The sequence below is a fragment of the Ranitomeya imitator genome, chromosome 4, assembly GCF_032444005.1.
Source record: "Ranitomeya imitator isolate aRanImi1 chromosome 4, aRanImi1.pri, whole genome shotgun sequence".
NCBI classification, from domain to species: domain Eukaryota; kingdom Metazoa; phylum Chordata; class Amphibia; order Anura; family Dendrobatidae; genus Ranitomeya; species Ranitomeya imitator.
Genome location: NC_091285.1, coordinates 44,150,474 through 44,167,138, shown reverse-complemented (window position 1 = coordinate 44,167,138; position 16,665 = coordinate 44,150,474). Strand labels below are relative to the sequence as shown.

Here is a 16,665-nt window from a genome sequence, read left to right as displayed (position 1 = left end):
GGAGTACTGTAGCACTGGCCTCTCTTCCCTATGCCTCCATTCCCGGCAGAAACTCCGACTCACTCACTTCCGCGGTCCAGCACTTCTTCCCTCCTCTCCTGCTGCTGACGTCCGAGGTATGCACACAGAGAGCAGATCCCTGGGTACTGTGCTTTGGGCGCTCATGTACTGTGCTCACCCTTCTTAAAGGGTCCATATGCACTGTCCTAATGTGTCCCCAGCCAGTGGCCCGGGGAGATATGTACTATTTGATGAGTACAGTTGTATACTGTGTCTAACATGTTTGCTAGTTCTCAGGTCCCAGTGCTCATTTTACTGTATACCTGCCTGTCTATCAGCCATTCTCGCTTGCCTATCAGCCGTGCCTGCCTGCCTACTATTCCAGGACGTTCCTCCTTCTTGTCCATTGGGTGTCAGCTGCCATGCATCCAAGGTCAGTCCTGGTGCAGCACCTGGTCCCGCCTTCCTCCTCAGATCACGGTATTGTCTGCCTCCATGCACCCGATGTTGGACTTGGTGAATGGAGGCTCTCCTCAGACCACGGCACAGTGGTTCCACCACCCAGTCAGGTACAGTGAGCATACAATATTTTTTATTTTGTTCAAAATTTGTTATCTTGGAGCATTATAGAGTATGAGGGCTCCCTTATACATTGTAGGGGCTACTATGGGGGCCCCTCATACATAGTGGGGGCAGTCATGCCCGCCTGTCAGCCAGGAGTTCCAGCCAATAATAAGGATACATATCCGTGTATACAAAAAAGTAGAAAAAACAAATAAATAACAAAGTAAATCTCATACCAAACAAGTGCATAGTGGTGGAGGTGAGGGTAGGAAAAATATGGAAGGGATGAGAGGGAATGCATTACATACCCGACTGCTCTTGTGATATATCTAGTAGGTATCACTGTACATCAATATAGGCCCATATGTGTAGGGGGCTGGACCCAGAGAGACCTCACGGGAGAGAAACTCTCCTAAAAAAGTTAAAGTGTCGGAAAAGATATACGAATGTTCTGTCCTCACTAGCTGAGGCAGGCTCATACGTAGCTATACAGTCAGCTAAACCGCTATACCGGGGTCCAATAAGGAGACTGTGGTTGAGTCTGTGCTTTATTAAACGTAGTGGTATATTGATGCGGTGAAACTGTGAACAATGATATACATAGAATCAGTGCATGGCATAGAACAGATACATAATACACATGATATACATTATGCATAACATTTAGAAAGCTAGTGACTAAACTGGGAGTACAACCGGTTAAACTAAGCTAATATAGAGCAGGAATATCTATATGAAGCATAAAGACATACCGGCAATGCAATCGCAAGGGGGATGAAGTGAAGCGTCTTTCCTTGAAGGCAAACTGAAGAAAGTGAAAGGAAAAATGGAGGGAAATGGAGGCTGAGCTACCATAATGCATTGCAAAGGAGGAGGAGAATCAGACATGGATAATACAAAAACAAGGTTGAACTGCCAACATAGCTCTGACCGCTAGAGGGAGCCAAAGCATCACAGATGAATAAAGGCATGAATATATCAATACTGTATACTGAGGAAACTGCAATTATGCAAGCAAATAATCAGGGTATCAATATTAGATGGCGGAGACAGAACACTCCCCGTCTGGCATCAACGGATGTCACTACTCCTTTCTTCCGAAGGCAACAATAGGACCAGTTCAGATACCGGTCTGGAAAATGTCTTAGGTTCATTCCCTTTGGTCATCCTTAGCTCAACTTTGCGGACGTTGCCGTCCTTGCTCGGGAACGTTGCGGTAACTAGACCAAGTGGCCACTGGTTCCGGTGAATCTGACAGTCTTTCACAAGAACAAGGTCACCTACAGTTAGATTAGGTTTAGTAGATTGCCACTTCGTCCGTGGCTGCAGGGTAGACAAATATTGTTTGCGCCACCTGTCCCAGAAAGTATTTGCCAGACTTTGTACCTGTCTCCATTGGCGCTTGTAGAGGTCCTTCGCGTCGAATCCTCCTGGAGGGGCACTGGACAGTCCCGTTTTCTGGGTAAGTAGAGTAGCTGGAGTCAATAACAAGGGCTCCTCAGGGTCGTTAGGAACTGGAACCAGGGGTCTTGCATTGATTATAGCTGCAGCTTCAGCCATGAAGGTGATTAGGCTTTCGTGAGTGAGTCTTGCTGCTCCTTTACATTTTTCCATGTCACGAGTTCTGGTGGTCCTGAATGAGCGAGCTATATGAGTCAGGCAGGTAATGGCTCGAGTAAGTGACTTCCAACTTGAAAATCTGTCGAACCTGCAAGATCCAAGCTGAATAACAGAGGTCATTGTATGTAGTGTAGACACCTGAGGGCAGATTTCAGCATCTGAGTCCTCTCCTACTAGTTCGAAGGTGTCTGGAAAACATTCCTCAATGTACAATAGTTTTGGTCCAGAGAGCCACGTTGTGCTTCCTAGTCGACTTGCGTCAACTGCTCTAGTTGCATGATCTGCGGGATTCTGGTCTGTGGGTATGTAATGCCACTGCTGTGGGTGAACTGATCTCCTGATTCGTAGCACTCTGTTATTGACATAAACGTAAAATCGCCTGGTTTCGTTGTGGATATATCCCAGGACTACTTTGCTGTCTGAGTAGAACTTGGCTTGTGTCAGGTCGATATCCATTTCGGATGCGATGAACTCCGCTAACTCAACGGCTAAGACTGCGGCACAAAGCTCTAACCTGGGTATAGTGTGCTCTGGTTGTGGTGCGAGTTTGGCCTTTCCCATGACGAAACCAATGTGGCACTGACATTTGGAGTCTACAGTTTTGAGGTAGGCAACAGCGACAATTGCTTTGACAGAAGCATCTGCAAATACGTACAGTCTTTGGCTCTGTATCTCAGTAGATGGCACAGGGGTGTATGGTCTTGGCACATGCAGGTTGGAGAGTGCCGCTAACGAGTTCTTCCACTCTTCCCACTGGATCCTCTTGTCAGGTGGCAGAGGTGCATCCCAGTCAGATGTTTCCCTAGTTAAGTCTCTTAGTAGGGCCTTGCCTTGTATAGTAACAGGAGCTGCGAAACCCAACGGATCGTACAGACTGTTGATGGTAGACAGGACGCCTCTACGTGTGAAAGGCCTTTCTTCCTGGCTGACCTGAAAGGTGAAAGTGTCTGATTGTAGATTCCAGAGAAGCCCAAGGCTGCGTTGCATTGGTGCGGGGTCTGACCCCAGGTCCAGGTCTCTGAGACCATTACATAGGTCTTGAGAAGGGAACGCTTCCATGAGTTCTTGGCTGTTTGAGGCTATTTTATGAAGCCTAAGGTTTGAGCAGGCAAGCATGTCCTGGGCTCTCCTGAGAAGACTGATGGCAGTCTCATTTGAAGGCATGGTTTTTAGACAGTCGTCGACATAAAAGTCCTTTTCTATGAATTGTCTGACATCTGCTCCGTATTCTGGTTCTCCTTCCTGAGCTGACCTTTTGAGTCCGTAAATGGCGACTGCAGGTGAAGGACTGTTGCCAAAGATGTGCACTCTCATGCGATACTCTGTGACTTCTTTAGTAGGATCATTGTCTCTGTACAAGAAGGATCTTAGGAAGTTCCTGTCTCTCTCTCTCACAAGGAAACAATGGAACATTTGCTGGATGTCAGCGATGAAGGCAATGGAATCCTTACGGAAGCGCATAAGTACACCCAGTAGTTTGTTATTGAGGTCTGGTCCTGTCAGTAGAACGTCATTCAGGGAGACATCATTAAACTTAGCACTGGAATCAAACACGGCTCTGATCTGGCCTGGTTTTTTAGGGTGGTATACTCCGAACATGGGTAGGAACCAGCATTCTTCAGAGTCTTTGAGAGTGGGAGCTAGTTCTGCGTGACGGTTTTCAAAAATCTTTGACATGAAGGAAAAAAAGTGATCTTTCATCTCTGGTTTCTTTTGCAGATTACGAATGAGAGAGGAGAAACGTTGTAATGCCTGATTTCTGTTGTTCGGTAGACGTGGTCTGTGGGTTTTGAAGGGAAGAGGTGCGACCCAGCTGTTGGTCTCATCTTTAACGAGTCCCTTGTCCATTACCTCTAAGAACAACTTGTCCTCTACCGACATTGCCACTTGGTTGTCCTGCTTAGTTCTCTGGAAGACTGTGCACCCTAACTGATCCTCATAGCTTCCCGACACTATACTGCTGTCGTGAGTAAAGTCTATTAAATGATCAGGTAGTTGGATGCTGTGTGGCAGTTCCCTGACATGAAACTCATTGTTACAAGGTTGAAACAGAGATGGACGTCCTTTCTCCAATGTATTTGTCAGCATGCTTGTCACAGAAGATGGGGCGTGCATGCGTCCCAAGCATACGTTGCCAATTATGACCCATCCTAGGTCTAGCCTTTGGGCATAGGGAGCATTGTGAAGTCCATTGATATGACGTCTCACTTTATGAACCTGTAGGATATCTCTCCCCAACAGCAGAATTATCTGGGCCTGATGGTCGAGTTCCGGTATAAGGTGTGCTATTCGTTTTAAGTGAGCGTGATGGATTGCTACATCTGGCGTAGGGATTTCAGATCTGTTGTCTGGGATCTGGTTACATTCGATGATCGTAGGTAGCGGTAGGCAGAATTGTCCATCTAAAGACTCGATCTGGTAGTCAGTAGCTTTCCTGCCTGCTGTTGTCACAGTACCGGCACACGTCTTTAATGAGTAGGGTGTGCTTGGCCCTTTGATGTTAAATAGGTCAAAGAACGTTGATCTAGCCAAGGATCGATTACTTTGATCATCCAAGATAGCATACGGTCTTACAGCTTGGTCTCTATGGCCCTTCGGGTACACTCTGACGAGGCATATTTTTGAACAGGACCTACTGTCTATTGTCCCTTTGCAGACCTCGGTGCATTGTGAAGTGATCTCTGGCGTAGCTGTATCAGTGTTCCTTTCCTCCCCGCCATGCTCACTGTCAGCTGGCGTGTTTTGTGTACTCCATGGAGCTGGGCCAGGGTGTAGAGCGGTGTTATGATCTGTGGTGCCACATTCTGTGCATTTTACACTGACCTTGCAATCCTTGGCGAGATGAGCTGTGGACGAGCAGCACTTGTAGCAGATACCGTTTTCTTTCAGGAAGCTTCTGCGATCTGGCATAGATTTTCCTCTGAAGGCTCTGCATTTCAGGAGAGGATGAGGCTTCTGATGAAGTGGGCACTGCTTGTCAGGGTCCTGCACCTTTGTCTCTGATTGGGAGCAGCCAGCAGACCTGTAATTAGAACCTGGAGAAGAAACATAAGTCTTGTGTACTTCCACAGATGTTCTGCGTGGATTTGCAGGTGGTGACGGTGTGGCATATGGTATTGCAAAGTCAAAGCTGGGATCGTTTCTAATTCTTGCTTGTTGGTGTATGAAGTCAACAAAAACGGAGAAGGGAGGGAATGGAACGCTGTGTTTGTATTTGTACGTGGAACCATGTGTGAGCCACCTCTCCTGTAGATTGTAGGGCAACTTCTGGACTATAGGATTAACACCTCTGGCTGTGTCGAGAAATGCAAGTCCCTGTAGGTCGTCCTCGTATTTGGCAACTTGGACTTCCTTTAGCAAGTCGCTTAGCTCTCTAAGTTTCTGGAGACCTTTGTTAGATATTTTAGGAAAGTCATCGATTCTTTTGAACAAGGCTCTTTCTATTACTTCTGCTGAGCCGTAACACTCATCCAGCCTTTTCCAGATCTCTTTGAGGCCAGTCTCAGGGCGGTTTATATTAATGTCTCTGATCCTTACTGCGTGTTTGACTGACTCTTCTCCCAGGTATTTGACTAACAGGTCTATCTCTTCCCTGTGTTGTAGCCCCAAGTCTCTAATGACATTTTGGAAGGAAGCTTTCCAAGCTCTGTAACCTTCAGCTCGGTCAGTGAATTTCATGAGTCCCTTGGCAACCAGTTCACGTCGTGTGAAGAACTTGGCAAATTCTGTCGTGAACCGGTTGTCAGCAGAGTATACTGGTGATGGGTCGCCCTGATAGTGATGTGAGGTGCGTTCGTACCTGTTAGTGTCCTCATGGTGGCGCCAGCCGGTGTCGTATTGCTTCGGCCTGATGTACGGTGCGTCAGCAGGGTGATCCACGTTGGTTACCTGATGAGGGGCAAGGTAGTCATTAGCAGAGTTGTTTTGCCTCACATTTTCGAGTTTGTTTCTGTCCTGAGCCTCGTGACGACTCTCGCTCACTTCACTGGAGGTGTCGTATTCTGGTTTTGGTACTGGTTCAGGGTTATAGTTTGGATCAGGAAGGTCATTAACATACTGAGATGTGCGTTGTGGTGAGTCTTGCAGTGGAAACTCCAGACTCGACGTACTGCTTTGGCTATGCAGCTTGGGATTTTGCGTGGCTTCTAGCGATTCTGCTTCGGCGAGGGCTGCGGCAGCTTCCCTTTTTGCTGCTAGGCTTTCTAAGGTGGCATCCACACGTGCCTTCTCTAACTGCGTTCTTCTCTCTTGGTCGGCTCTCTCTAAGCGTGACCTTCTCTCTTGCTCGTCTCTCTCTAAGAGTGACCTTCTCTCTTCATCATCTAGGCGTGCTTTTTCTAATTTAAGTTGCATCTCTTGGTCAGCAAAGCTCGCTCGTATTTTGGCGGCTTCAGCATTTGCGCGGGCAATGGCGACCGCGCTGCTGATGGATGTTGTCTTTGAGGAGACGGAAGTAACAGATCTTGTCCTATGTGATTTGTGAGACATGATGTCTTGGGAAAGTGCTTGGCTGTGCAGAGATTGCTGTAGCTGTATTTAGTCTCTGAGTAGCCGGTGACTTGAATCCCACTAGTTGGATGGCTGCCGTTTCACTGATGAATCCCACTAGTTGGATGATTGCCGTTTCACTGTTCTGTCCTCACTAGCTGAGGCAGGCTCATACGTAGCTATACAGTCAGCTAAACCGCTATACCGGGGTCCAATAAGGAGACTGTGGTTGAGTCTGTGCTTTATTAAACGTAGTGGTATATTGATGCGGTGAAACTGTGAACAATGATATACATAGAATCAGTGCATGGCATAGAACAGATACATAATACACATGATATACATTATGCATAACATTTAGAAAGCTAGTGACTAAACTGGGAGTACAACCGGTTAAACTAAGCTAATATAGAGCAGGAATATCTATATGAAGCATAAAGACATACCGGCAATGCAATCGCAAGGGGGATGAAGTGAAGCGTCTTTCCTTGAAGGCAAACTGAAGAAAGTGAAAGGAAAAATGGAGGGAAATGGAGGCTGAGCTACCATAATGCATTGCAAAGGAGGAGGAGAATCAGACATGGATAATACAAAAACAAGGTTGAACTGCCAACATAACTCTGACCGCTAGAGGGAGCCAAAGCATCACAGATGAATAAAGGCATGAATATATCAATACTGTATACTGAGGAAACTGCAATTATGCAAGCAAATAATCAGGGTAACAATATTAGATGGCGGAGACAGAACAACGAATGTAGTACCATGAAACAATGTACTAGTAAAAAGTGGTATACTAACCAAGTGTAACCAGTAGTCTAATGAGACATGAAGGTATAAGGTTTCAGATTTGACATGGAACAGTAACCATGTAACCATATGGCGTGGACCAGATATACAGGATGTATGGGCCAAACCTAAAAAATGTATATACATGTAATGAGCAATCCATGTTGTATGGACCAGAATCATATATTAAATGTAAGGCTCACCCTGATTGTAGAGTATAATAGGAGACGTCACTAACATTAAGGACGGTGTCCCAAGTGGATCAGCGTGCCTGTAACATATATGGATGGTAAGGGGCATAGTCTCTAGAATGCAGGTGAAAAGAAAAGGTATTGCTTACCCAGATGAAGGACAGTTGTTGCGCATCTAACTAACTCTTGAAGCTCATCAAGAGAATGTCAAGAGTGTGCAAAGCAGTCATCAAAGCAAAAGGTGGCTACTTTGAAGAACCTAGAATATAAGACATAATTTCAGTTGTTTTACACTTTTTTGTTTAGTATATAATCCCACATGTGTTAATTCATAGTTTTGATGCCTTCAGTGTGAATGTACAATTTTCATAGTCATGAAAATACAGAAAAATCTTTAAATGAGAAGGTGTGTCCAAACTTTTGGTCTGTACTGTACACACACATATATATATATATATATATAAATATATATATATGTATATATATATATATATACACAGTATATATACACATATACGGAATATATATAGTTATATTTCATAGAGAGGTAGATAGAAGATTAGCTGGTAATTCATTTGCCAGCATCTGTAAAATCAATGCAGGAGCCGACGGGATAGAAGACATGGTTTACATACAGCAAATCCATGCAGAATAGGTAGTTATATAGAGGTCAGTGACCAATACAATTATTAATTAAAGATTCTTATTGGGGAAAAAAATGGCATGGGCTCCCGTGCAATTTTCCAAACAGAGAGGGAAAGCCAGTGACTGGGGGCTCTATAGCGACAGGGTCTGTTCCGCAGGATTGGCGCATAGCAAATGTGGTGCCAATATTCAAAAAGGGCTCTAAAAGTGAACCTGGAAATTATAGGCCAGTAAGTCTAACCTCTATTGTTGGTAAAATATTTGAAGGGTTTCTGAGGGATGTTATTCTGGATTATCTCAATGAGAATAACTGTTTAACTCCATATCAGCATGGGTTTATGAGAAATCGCTCCTGTCAAACCAATCTAATCAGTTTTTATGAAGAGGTAAGCTATAGGCTGGACCACGGTGAGTCATTGGACGTGGTATATCTCGATTTTTCCAAAGCGTTTGATACCGTGCCGCACGAGAGGTTGGTACACAAAATGAGAATGCTTGGTCTGGGGGAAAATGTGTGTAAATGGGTTAGTAACTGGCTTAGTGATAGAAAGCAGAGGGTGGTTATAAATGGTATAGTCTCTAACTGGGTCGCTGTGACCAGTGGGGTACCGCAGGGGTCGGTATTGGGATCTGTTCTCTTCAACATATTCATTAATGATCTGGTAGAAGGTTTACACAGTAAAATATCGATATTTGCAGATGATACAAAACTATGTAAAGCAGTTAATACAAGAGAAGATAGTATTCTGCTACAGATGGATCTGGATAAGTTGGAAACTTGGGCTGAAAGGTGGCAGATGAGGTTTAACAATGATAAATGTAAGGTTATACACATGGGAAGAGGGAATCAATATCACCATTACACACTGAACGGGAAACCACTGGGTAAATCTGACAGGGAGAAGGACTTGGGGATCCTAGTTAATGATAAACTTACCTGGAGCAGCCAGTGCCAGGCAGCAGCTGCCAAGGCAAACAGGATCATGGGGTGCATTAAAAGAGGTCTGGATACACATGATGAGAGCATTATACTGCCTCTGTACAAATCCCTAGTTAGACCGCACATGGAGTACTGTGTCCAGTTTTGGGCACCGGTGCTCAGGAAGGATATAATGGAACTAGAGAGAGTACAAAGGAGGGCAATAAAATTAATAAAGGGGATGGGAGAACTACAATACCCAGATAGATTAGCGAAATTAGGATTATTTAGTCTAGAAAAAAAGACGACTGAGGGGCGATCTAATAACCATGTATAAGTATATAAGGGGACAATACAAATATCTCGCTGAGGATCTGTTTATACCAAGGAAGGTGACGGGCACAAGGGGGCATTCTTAGCGTCTGGAGGAGAGAAGGTTTTTCCACCAACATAGAAGAGGATTCTTTACTGTTAGGGCAGTGAGAATCTGGAATTGCTTGCCTGAGGAGGTGGTGATGGCGAACTCAGTCGAGGGGTTCAAGAGAGGCCTGGATCTCTTCCTGGAGCAGAACAATATTGTAACATACAATTATTAGGTTCTGTAGAAGGACGTAGATCTGGGGATTTATTATGATGGAATATAGGCTGAACTGGATGGACAAATGTCTTTTTTTCAGCCTTACTAACTATGTTACTATGTTACTATGTTTATAGCCTTGGGAGGAGGTAATGCCCATGGAGCTTCCCAGGCTATTAATATCAGCTCATAGCTGTATAATTAGCCTTTACTGGCCATTAAATAGGGGGAACCCCCCAAAAATGACGTGGGGTCCCCCTATAATTAATAACCAGAAAAGGCTATGCAGACAGCTGCGGGCTGATATTAATAGCCCAGGAAGGGGCAATGGATATTGGCCCCCGGCTACAAACACCAGCTCTCAGCCGCCCCAGAAATGGTGCATCTCTAAGATGTGCCAATTCCGGCACTTAGCCTCTCTCTTCCCACTTGCCCTGTAGTAGTGGCAAGTGGGGTAATACAGTTAGGTCCATATATATTTGGACAGAGACAACATTTTTTTTTTGGTTATAGACATTACCACAATGAATTTTAAGCAAAACAATTCAGATGCAGTTGAAGTTCAGACTTTCAGCTTTCATTTGAGGGTATCCACATTAAAAATGGATGAAGGGTTTAGGAGTTTCAGCTCCTTAACATGTGCCACCCTGTTTTTAAAGGGACCAAAAGTAATTGGACAATTGACTCCAAGGCTATTTCATGGACAGGTGTGGGCAATCCCTTCATTATGTCATTCTCAATTAAGCAGATAAAAGGCCTGGAGTTGATTTGAGGTGTGGTGCTTGCATTTGGAAGGTTTTGCTGTGAAGTAAACATGCGGTCAAAGGAGCTCTCCATGCAGGTGAAACAAGCCATCCTAAAGCTGCGAAAACAGAAAAAACCCATCCGAGAAATTGCTACAATATTAGGAGTGGCAAAATCTACAGTTTGGTACATCCTGAGAAAGAAAGAAAGCACTGGTGAACTCATCAATGCAAAAAGACCTGGGCGCCCACGGAAGACAACAGTGGTGGATGATCGCAGAATAATCTCCATGGTGAAGAGAAACCCCTTCACAACAGCCAACCATGTGAACAACACTCTCCAGGAGGTCGGCGTATCAATATCCAAATCTACCATAAAGAGAAGACTGCATGAAAGTAAATACAGAGGGTTCACTGCACGGTGCAAGCCACTCATAAGCATCAAGAATAAAAAGGCTAGACTGAACTTTACAAAAAAACATCTAAAAAAGCCAGCACAGTTCTAGAAGAACATTCTTTGGACAGATGAAGCCAAGATCAACCTCTACCAGAATCATGGAAAGAGAAAAGTATGGCGAAGGCGAGGTACAGCTCATGATCCAAAGCATGCCACATCATCTGTAAAACACGGCGGAGGCAGTGTGATGGCTTGGGCATGCATGGCTGCCAGTGGCACTGGGTCACTAGTGTTTATTGATGATGTGACACAGGACAGAAGCAGCCAAATGAATTCTGAGGTATTCAGAGACATACTGTGTGCTCAGATCCAGCCAAATGCAGCCAAACTGATTGGTCGTCGTTTCATGCAACAGATGGACAATGACCCAAAACATAAAGCCAAAGCAACTCAGGAGTTTATTAAAGCAAAGAAGTGGAATATTCTTGAATGGCCAAGTCAGTCACCTGATCTCAACCCAACTGAGCAGCATTTCACTTGTTAAAGACTAAACTTCAGACAGAAAGGCCCACAAACAAACAGCAACTGAAAACCACCGCAGTGAAGGCCTGGCAGAGCATCAAAAAGGAGGAAACACAGCGTCTGGTGATGTCCATGAGTCCAAGACTTCAGGCAGTCATTGCCAACAAAGGGTTTTCAACCAAGTACTAAAAATGAACATTTTATTTAAAATTATTGAATCTGTCCAATTACTTTTGGTCCCTTTAAAAACAGGGTGGCACATGTTAAGGAGCTGAATCTCCTAAACCCTTCATCCAATTTTAATGTGGATACCCTCAAATGAAAGCTGAAAGTCTGAACTTCAACTGCATCTGAATTGTTTTGCTTAAAATTCATTGTGGTAATGTCTATAACCAAAATTATAAAAATGTTGTCTCTGTCCAAATATATATGGACCTAACTGTAGCTGTGGGGTTGATGTCACCTTTGTTTTGTCTGGTGACATCAAGTCCAGTAATGGAGAGGTGTCAATAAGAAAAAATGTAATAACAGTATATATTCTATCATCCCATTTATAAAAGTTAGATCTATCAAAGTATAAAAATAATTAACCTGATCGGCAACAAGTAATGATATAAAAACAATCAAGTAATGATATAAAAACAATCAAAACGCCAGAATTTCGTTTTTTTGATCACCATATACCCCCTAAAAAATGCAATAAAAACAGATCAAAATGTTGTTAAAGGGACTCTGTCACCTGAATTTGGAGGGAACAATCTTCAGCCATGGAGGCGGGGTTTTCGGGTGTTTGATTCACACTTTCCTTACCCGCTGGCTTTATGCTGGCTGCAATATTGGATTGAAGTTCATTCTCTGTCCTCCATAGTACACGCCTGCGCAAGGCAAGATTGCACCTTGTGCAGGGATATACTACGGAGGACAGAGAATGAACTTCAATCCAATATTGCAGCCAGCATGAAGCCAGCGGGTAAGGAAAGTGTGAATCAAACACCCGAAAACCCCGCCCCTATGGCTGAAGATTGTTCCCTCCAAAATCAGGTGACAGAGTCCCTTTAACATCCAAAATTGGTCAGAATAAAACAGTCAACTTGTCGAGCAAAAAAACAAACCATCAACCAGCTCAATTGACAGAAAAATAAAAACTTCACAGGTTTCAGAAAATGGCGACACAAGCCAAAACATTTTTAATAATTTCTGAATTTTTCTTTTCTCTACTTACATGAAAAATCTAAATCTATACAAGTTTGATATCCACGCAATCATACTGATCTGGAGAGTCATGATGTGGAAAAATTTTTGCCACGAAATGTGTGCCGAAAACACAAAACCCAAGAAAACATGTCGGAATTGCAGAGTTTTCACAGTTTCACAGCACTTATAGCTTGGATGCAATCATTGAAGATTTGTATTGGTTTTTATAACTATCACTACAGATCCACATTATTATATCTGCTTTTATACTACAGAGACGAGACAGTATTATTCCTGGTACGCTCTCTAATCTAAATCCCCCCGGGGAAAACTCTGCCTGAATTAATCCAGCCCCCCACCTCCCTAACACGCATGTAGACCCCTGCTGGTGGCAGCACGGCGCACCATTCCCATAATCAGGATAATTGCTGTCAGAGCGGGTATCAATCAGCCTTCAGTTTCCTTTCCTAAGCGCAGCGACATCTCAATCTAAGGTCATTAGTGGAGACAGACAGCGAGGAAACCATGTCTAAAAAAAAATAGGATGAGAGACATGGTGCTGGGAAAGGAAGGTGTGGGGGAGAGAATCTATGTCACTTTCTATCTCTGGTCTATAGATTTAATTGAAATTAAATACAGATCAGAGATATTGAGCAAACATGAAATCGAGCAAATTAAGTCGAAGGCAGCAAAAAAAAGTTTCTGTGCAATTTCCCGTGAACTTATGAAAAGAAGTTAATTCTTCATAATCAAGTTCATATACATGCATCATAGGATGAAATGGTGGAATCATTACGAATAGGTAACATGTCGTTGCTCCGTCAATTTTAATTAATGTCTTTATGCCTCCTTATTTCAGGGTGCATTACCTCTGCATTCTGACCCAGGTGATGGCCACCAACATGGTGCAGTAACAGCGAGAGAAATAAAGTGTTTTCCGGAGAACTCTGTAAGAAAGAGTGTGACCTGTAAGTCACCATCTAGAACTGTTCTTCAATCTCTTAACATGTTCTGTAGAACTGGCATCTACTAGGATGAGTGAAGAAATTTGAAAGAAACTGAATTCTACTCAAATTTTACAAAAAATTCCACATTTACCAAACGCAGATCTTTTGTAATTCACTTCTGCGTATATCAGGCTACCATTTATCTGAGCCATAAAGGGCCATCAAAATTTAAAAAAAAATAAAATCCTTATTCTCTCTTCAATGCTCTCTTCTCCAGCTCTTCCGATTCTCATGTAGACCTTGTCATCACTTCTGATCCCCACTGCCATCTCTGAAGTTCACAGGTCCTTCATACTGAGCCAGGTCTTCCGCGCATGCGCGCAAGGTCACTGCACACGATGTAGGGATATGTACTGAGCTTTCACACGATTACGCTGTACACACATGGACTAGATCAGAGCCAAAAGTCCTGGTTCATTGTAAAAGGTCCAGAGATTCTCAAGTGAGCGGCAGGGATCAGAAGATGCAACGAGGAGGGGGCAGCGGACGGTGAGCCGAGGGGTTAGTGAGGTGAGCGGAAAGGTGAGTATCAGAATTCTTTACCATTTGTTCCATGTTACATTTATTATGCTCTGGAGTCTGGAGCATATTTGGTTGTAAAATGGTGGAGTAGAGACATCACTACTACGTGCCTCCTGTGCAAAGACTTCACTTGTTATATTGCTCAGACCCAATGATCACACTAGGGGAACAGAGTGTGGTGAGAAGTGTCTTTTGGGGGTTGGGTTTTTTAACCCCTTCACCCCAAAGCCTGTTTTCACCTTCCTGACCGGGCCAATTTTTACAATTCTGACCACTATCAATTTATGAGGTCATAACTCTGGAACGTTTCAATGGATCCCACTGATTCTGAGATTGTTTTCTCGTGACATATTGTACTTTATGATAGTGGTAAAAATTCTTTGATATGAGTTGCGTTTGTTTGTGAAAAAAATAGAGATTTGGCAAAAATTTAGAAAAGTTCACAATTGTCAAAATTCTATTTTTATGCCCTTAAATCAGAGTCATATCACACAACATAGTTAATAAATAACATTTTCCACATGTCACATCAGCACAATTTTTGTAACAATTTTTTTCTTTGTTGGGAAGTGATAAGGGTTAAAAGTTGACCAGCGATTTGTCATTTTTTCAACACAATTTACAAAACCATTTTTTTAGTGACCACCTCACATTTGAAGTGACGTTGAGGAGTCTATTTGGCAGAAAACACCCAAAAGTTACACCATTCTAAAAACTGCGCCCCTCGATGTGTTCAAAACCACATTCAAGTTTATTAATCCTTCAGGTGCTTCATATTATTATTATTATTATTAACAGGAATTTTTGGAATGTGGAAGGAAAAAACAAACACTTTCTGTCACAAAAATGTTCCTTTATTCCTAATTTGTTTTACTTTTGCAAGGATAATAGGAGAAAATGGACCATACAATTTGTTGTGCAATTTCTCCTGAGCATGCCAATACCCCATATGTGGGGAAATCTACTGTTTGGGTGCACGGCAGGGCTCGGAAGGGAAGGAGCGCCATTTCAATTTTTGAATGTAAAATTTGCTGGCATAATTAGCGGATACAGTGTCATGTTTGGAGAGTGCATGATGTGCCTAAACAGTGGAAACCCCCAACAAGTGACACCATTTTGGAAACTAGACCCCTTAGGGAACTTATCTAGTTGTATATTAAGCACCTTGAACATACAGGTGCTTTACAGAAGTTTATAACGTTAAGCCGTAAAAATAAAAAGAATTAAAAATCACATTTTTCCAAGATAAATCTTTTTTAGCTCCAAATTTTGCATTTTCATAAGGATAACAGGAGAAATTGCTCCATACAACTTGTTGTATCATTTCTCCTGAGCATGCCGATACCCCATATGTGGGGGAAATCTACTGTTTGGGCGCACGGCAGGGCTCGGAAGAGGAGCGCCATTTGACTTTTTAAATCTAATATTTGCTTCCATAATTAGCGGACGCCATGTCATGTTTGGAGAGTGCATGATGTGCCTAAAGTGTGGAAACCCCCCACAAGTGACGCCATTTTGGAAACTAGACCCCTTAGGGAACCTATCTAGATGTGTATTGAGCACCTTGAACCCCCAGGTGCCTCACATAAGTATATTACGTTAAGCCGTGAAAATAAAATCACATTTTTCCCCGCAAAAATCTTTTTTAGCTCCAAATTTTGCATTTTCACAGGGGCAAAAGGAGAAAATGGACCCCAAAATGTGATGTGCAAGTTTTCCTGAGTTTTCCGTGACAGATGGAAACCATTCATTTTAGTGATGGATCCGTTCACTATAATGAGGCAGCAGAGTTACTCTGGACTCCGTCTGGCCTCTGTTCTGCTATGTCCTTCTTTTCAGAAGTGCACAAAACTGTGGCAGACGGCACTTTTGTACAATCCTAGACGGACACCACCAGATCACAGGTCCTATAGCGTCCACAGTGCCTCCATGTGCCTCAATATAGGGAATCTTCCGCCAGAGGTTCCGTCTAAATCACGTATTTTAGAGATTTACACGGAAACCCCAGTGTAAGCGCTCAGCGTAGAGCGCAGGATAAATGTACGCCGAAAACACCCATACAGAAAATACCACAAATGCATTGATCACAAAAAACTAAGAATACCAAGCACAATATATAACCCCAAAAAATATTCATAGTACAAATAGAAAATATATCACTTTATTGATAGTCAATAAAGTGATATATTTTCTATTTGTACTATGAATAGTTTTGGGAGGGTTATAAATGTACACTGAGCCTGAGATCTTTGGGAAACAGAATTAAAAAAAAAATCAACAGAATGTGAAGAATTGGTTTTATTTATTTTTTACGCCGTTCCTCGTACGGTATAAGTGATTAGGCGACTTTATTCTTCGGATTGGTGCAATTACAGAAATACCACATGGACCCAACAATGCAGATGAGCTGAAGGCTGCTATCAGAGCAACCTGGGCTTCCATAACCTCTCAGCAGTGCCACAGACTGATCGCCTCCATGCCACGCCA

The 16,665-nt window shown here is 43.2% G+C and overlaps 1 long non-coding RNA gene across 1 annotated transcript; it reads right to left on the bottom strand.

Annotated features, from left to right (window-relative positions):
* Positions 1-7,515: 7,515 nt before the first annotated feature.
* Positions 7,516-7,884, bottom strand: LOC138673936 (uncharacterized). Its single transcript, XR_011320379.1, has 3 exons — positions 7,802-7,884; positions 7,665-7,732; positions 7,516-7,589 (listed from the first exon to the last, which is right to left on the bottom strand). It is a non-coding gene; the product is annotated as an uncharacterized lncRNA (long non-coding RNA).
* Between the last annotated feature and the right edge of the window lie 8,781 nt (positions 7,885-16,665).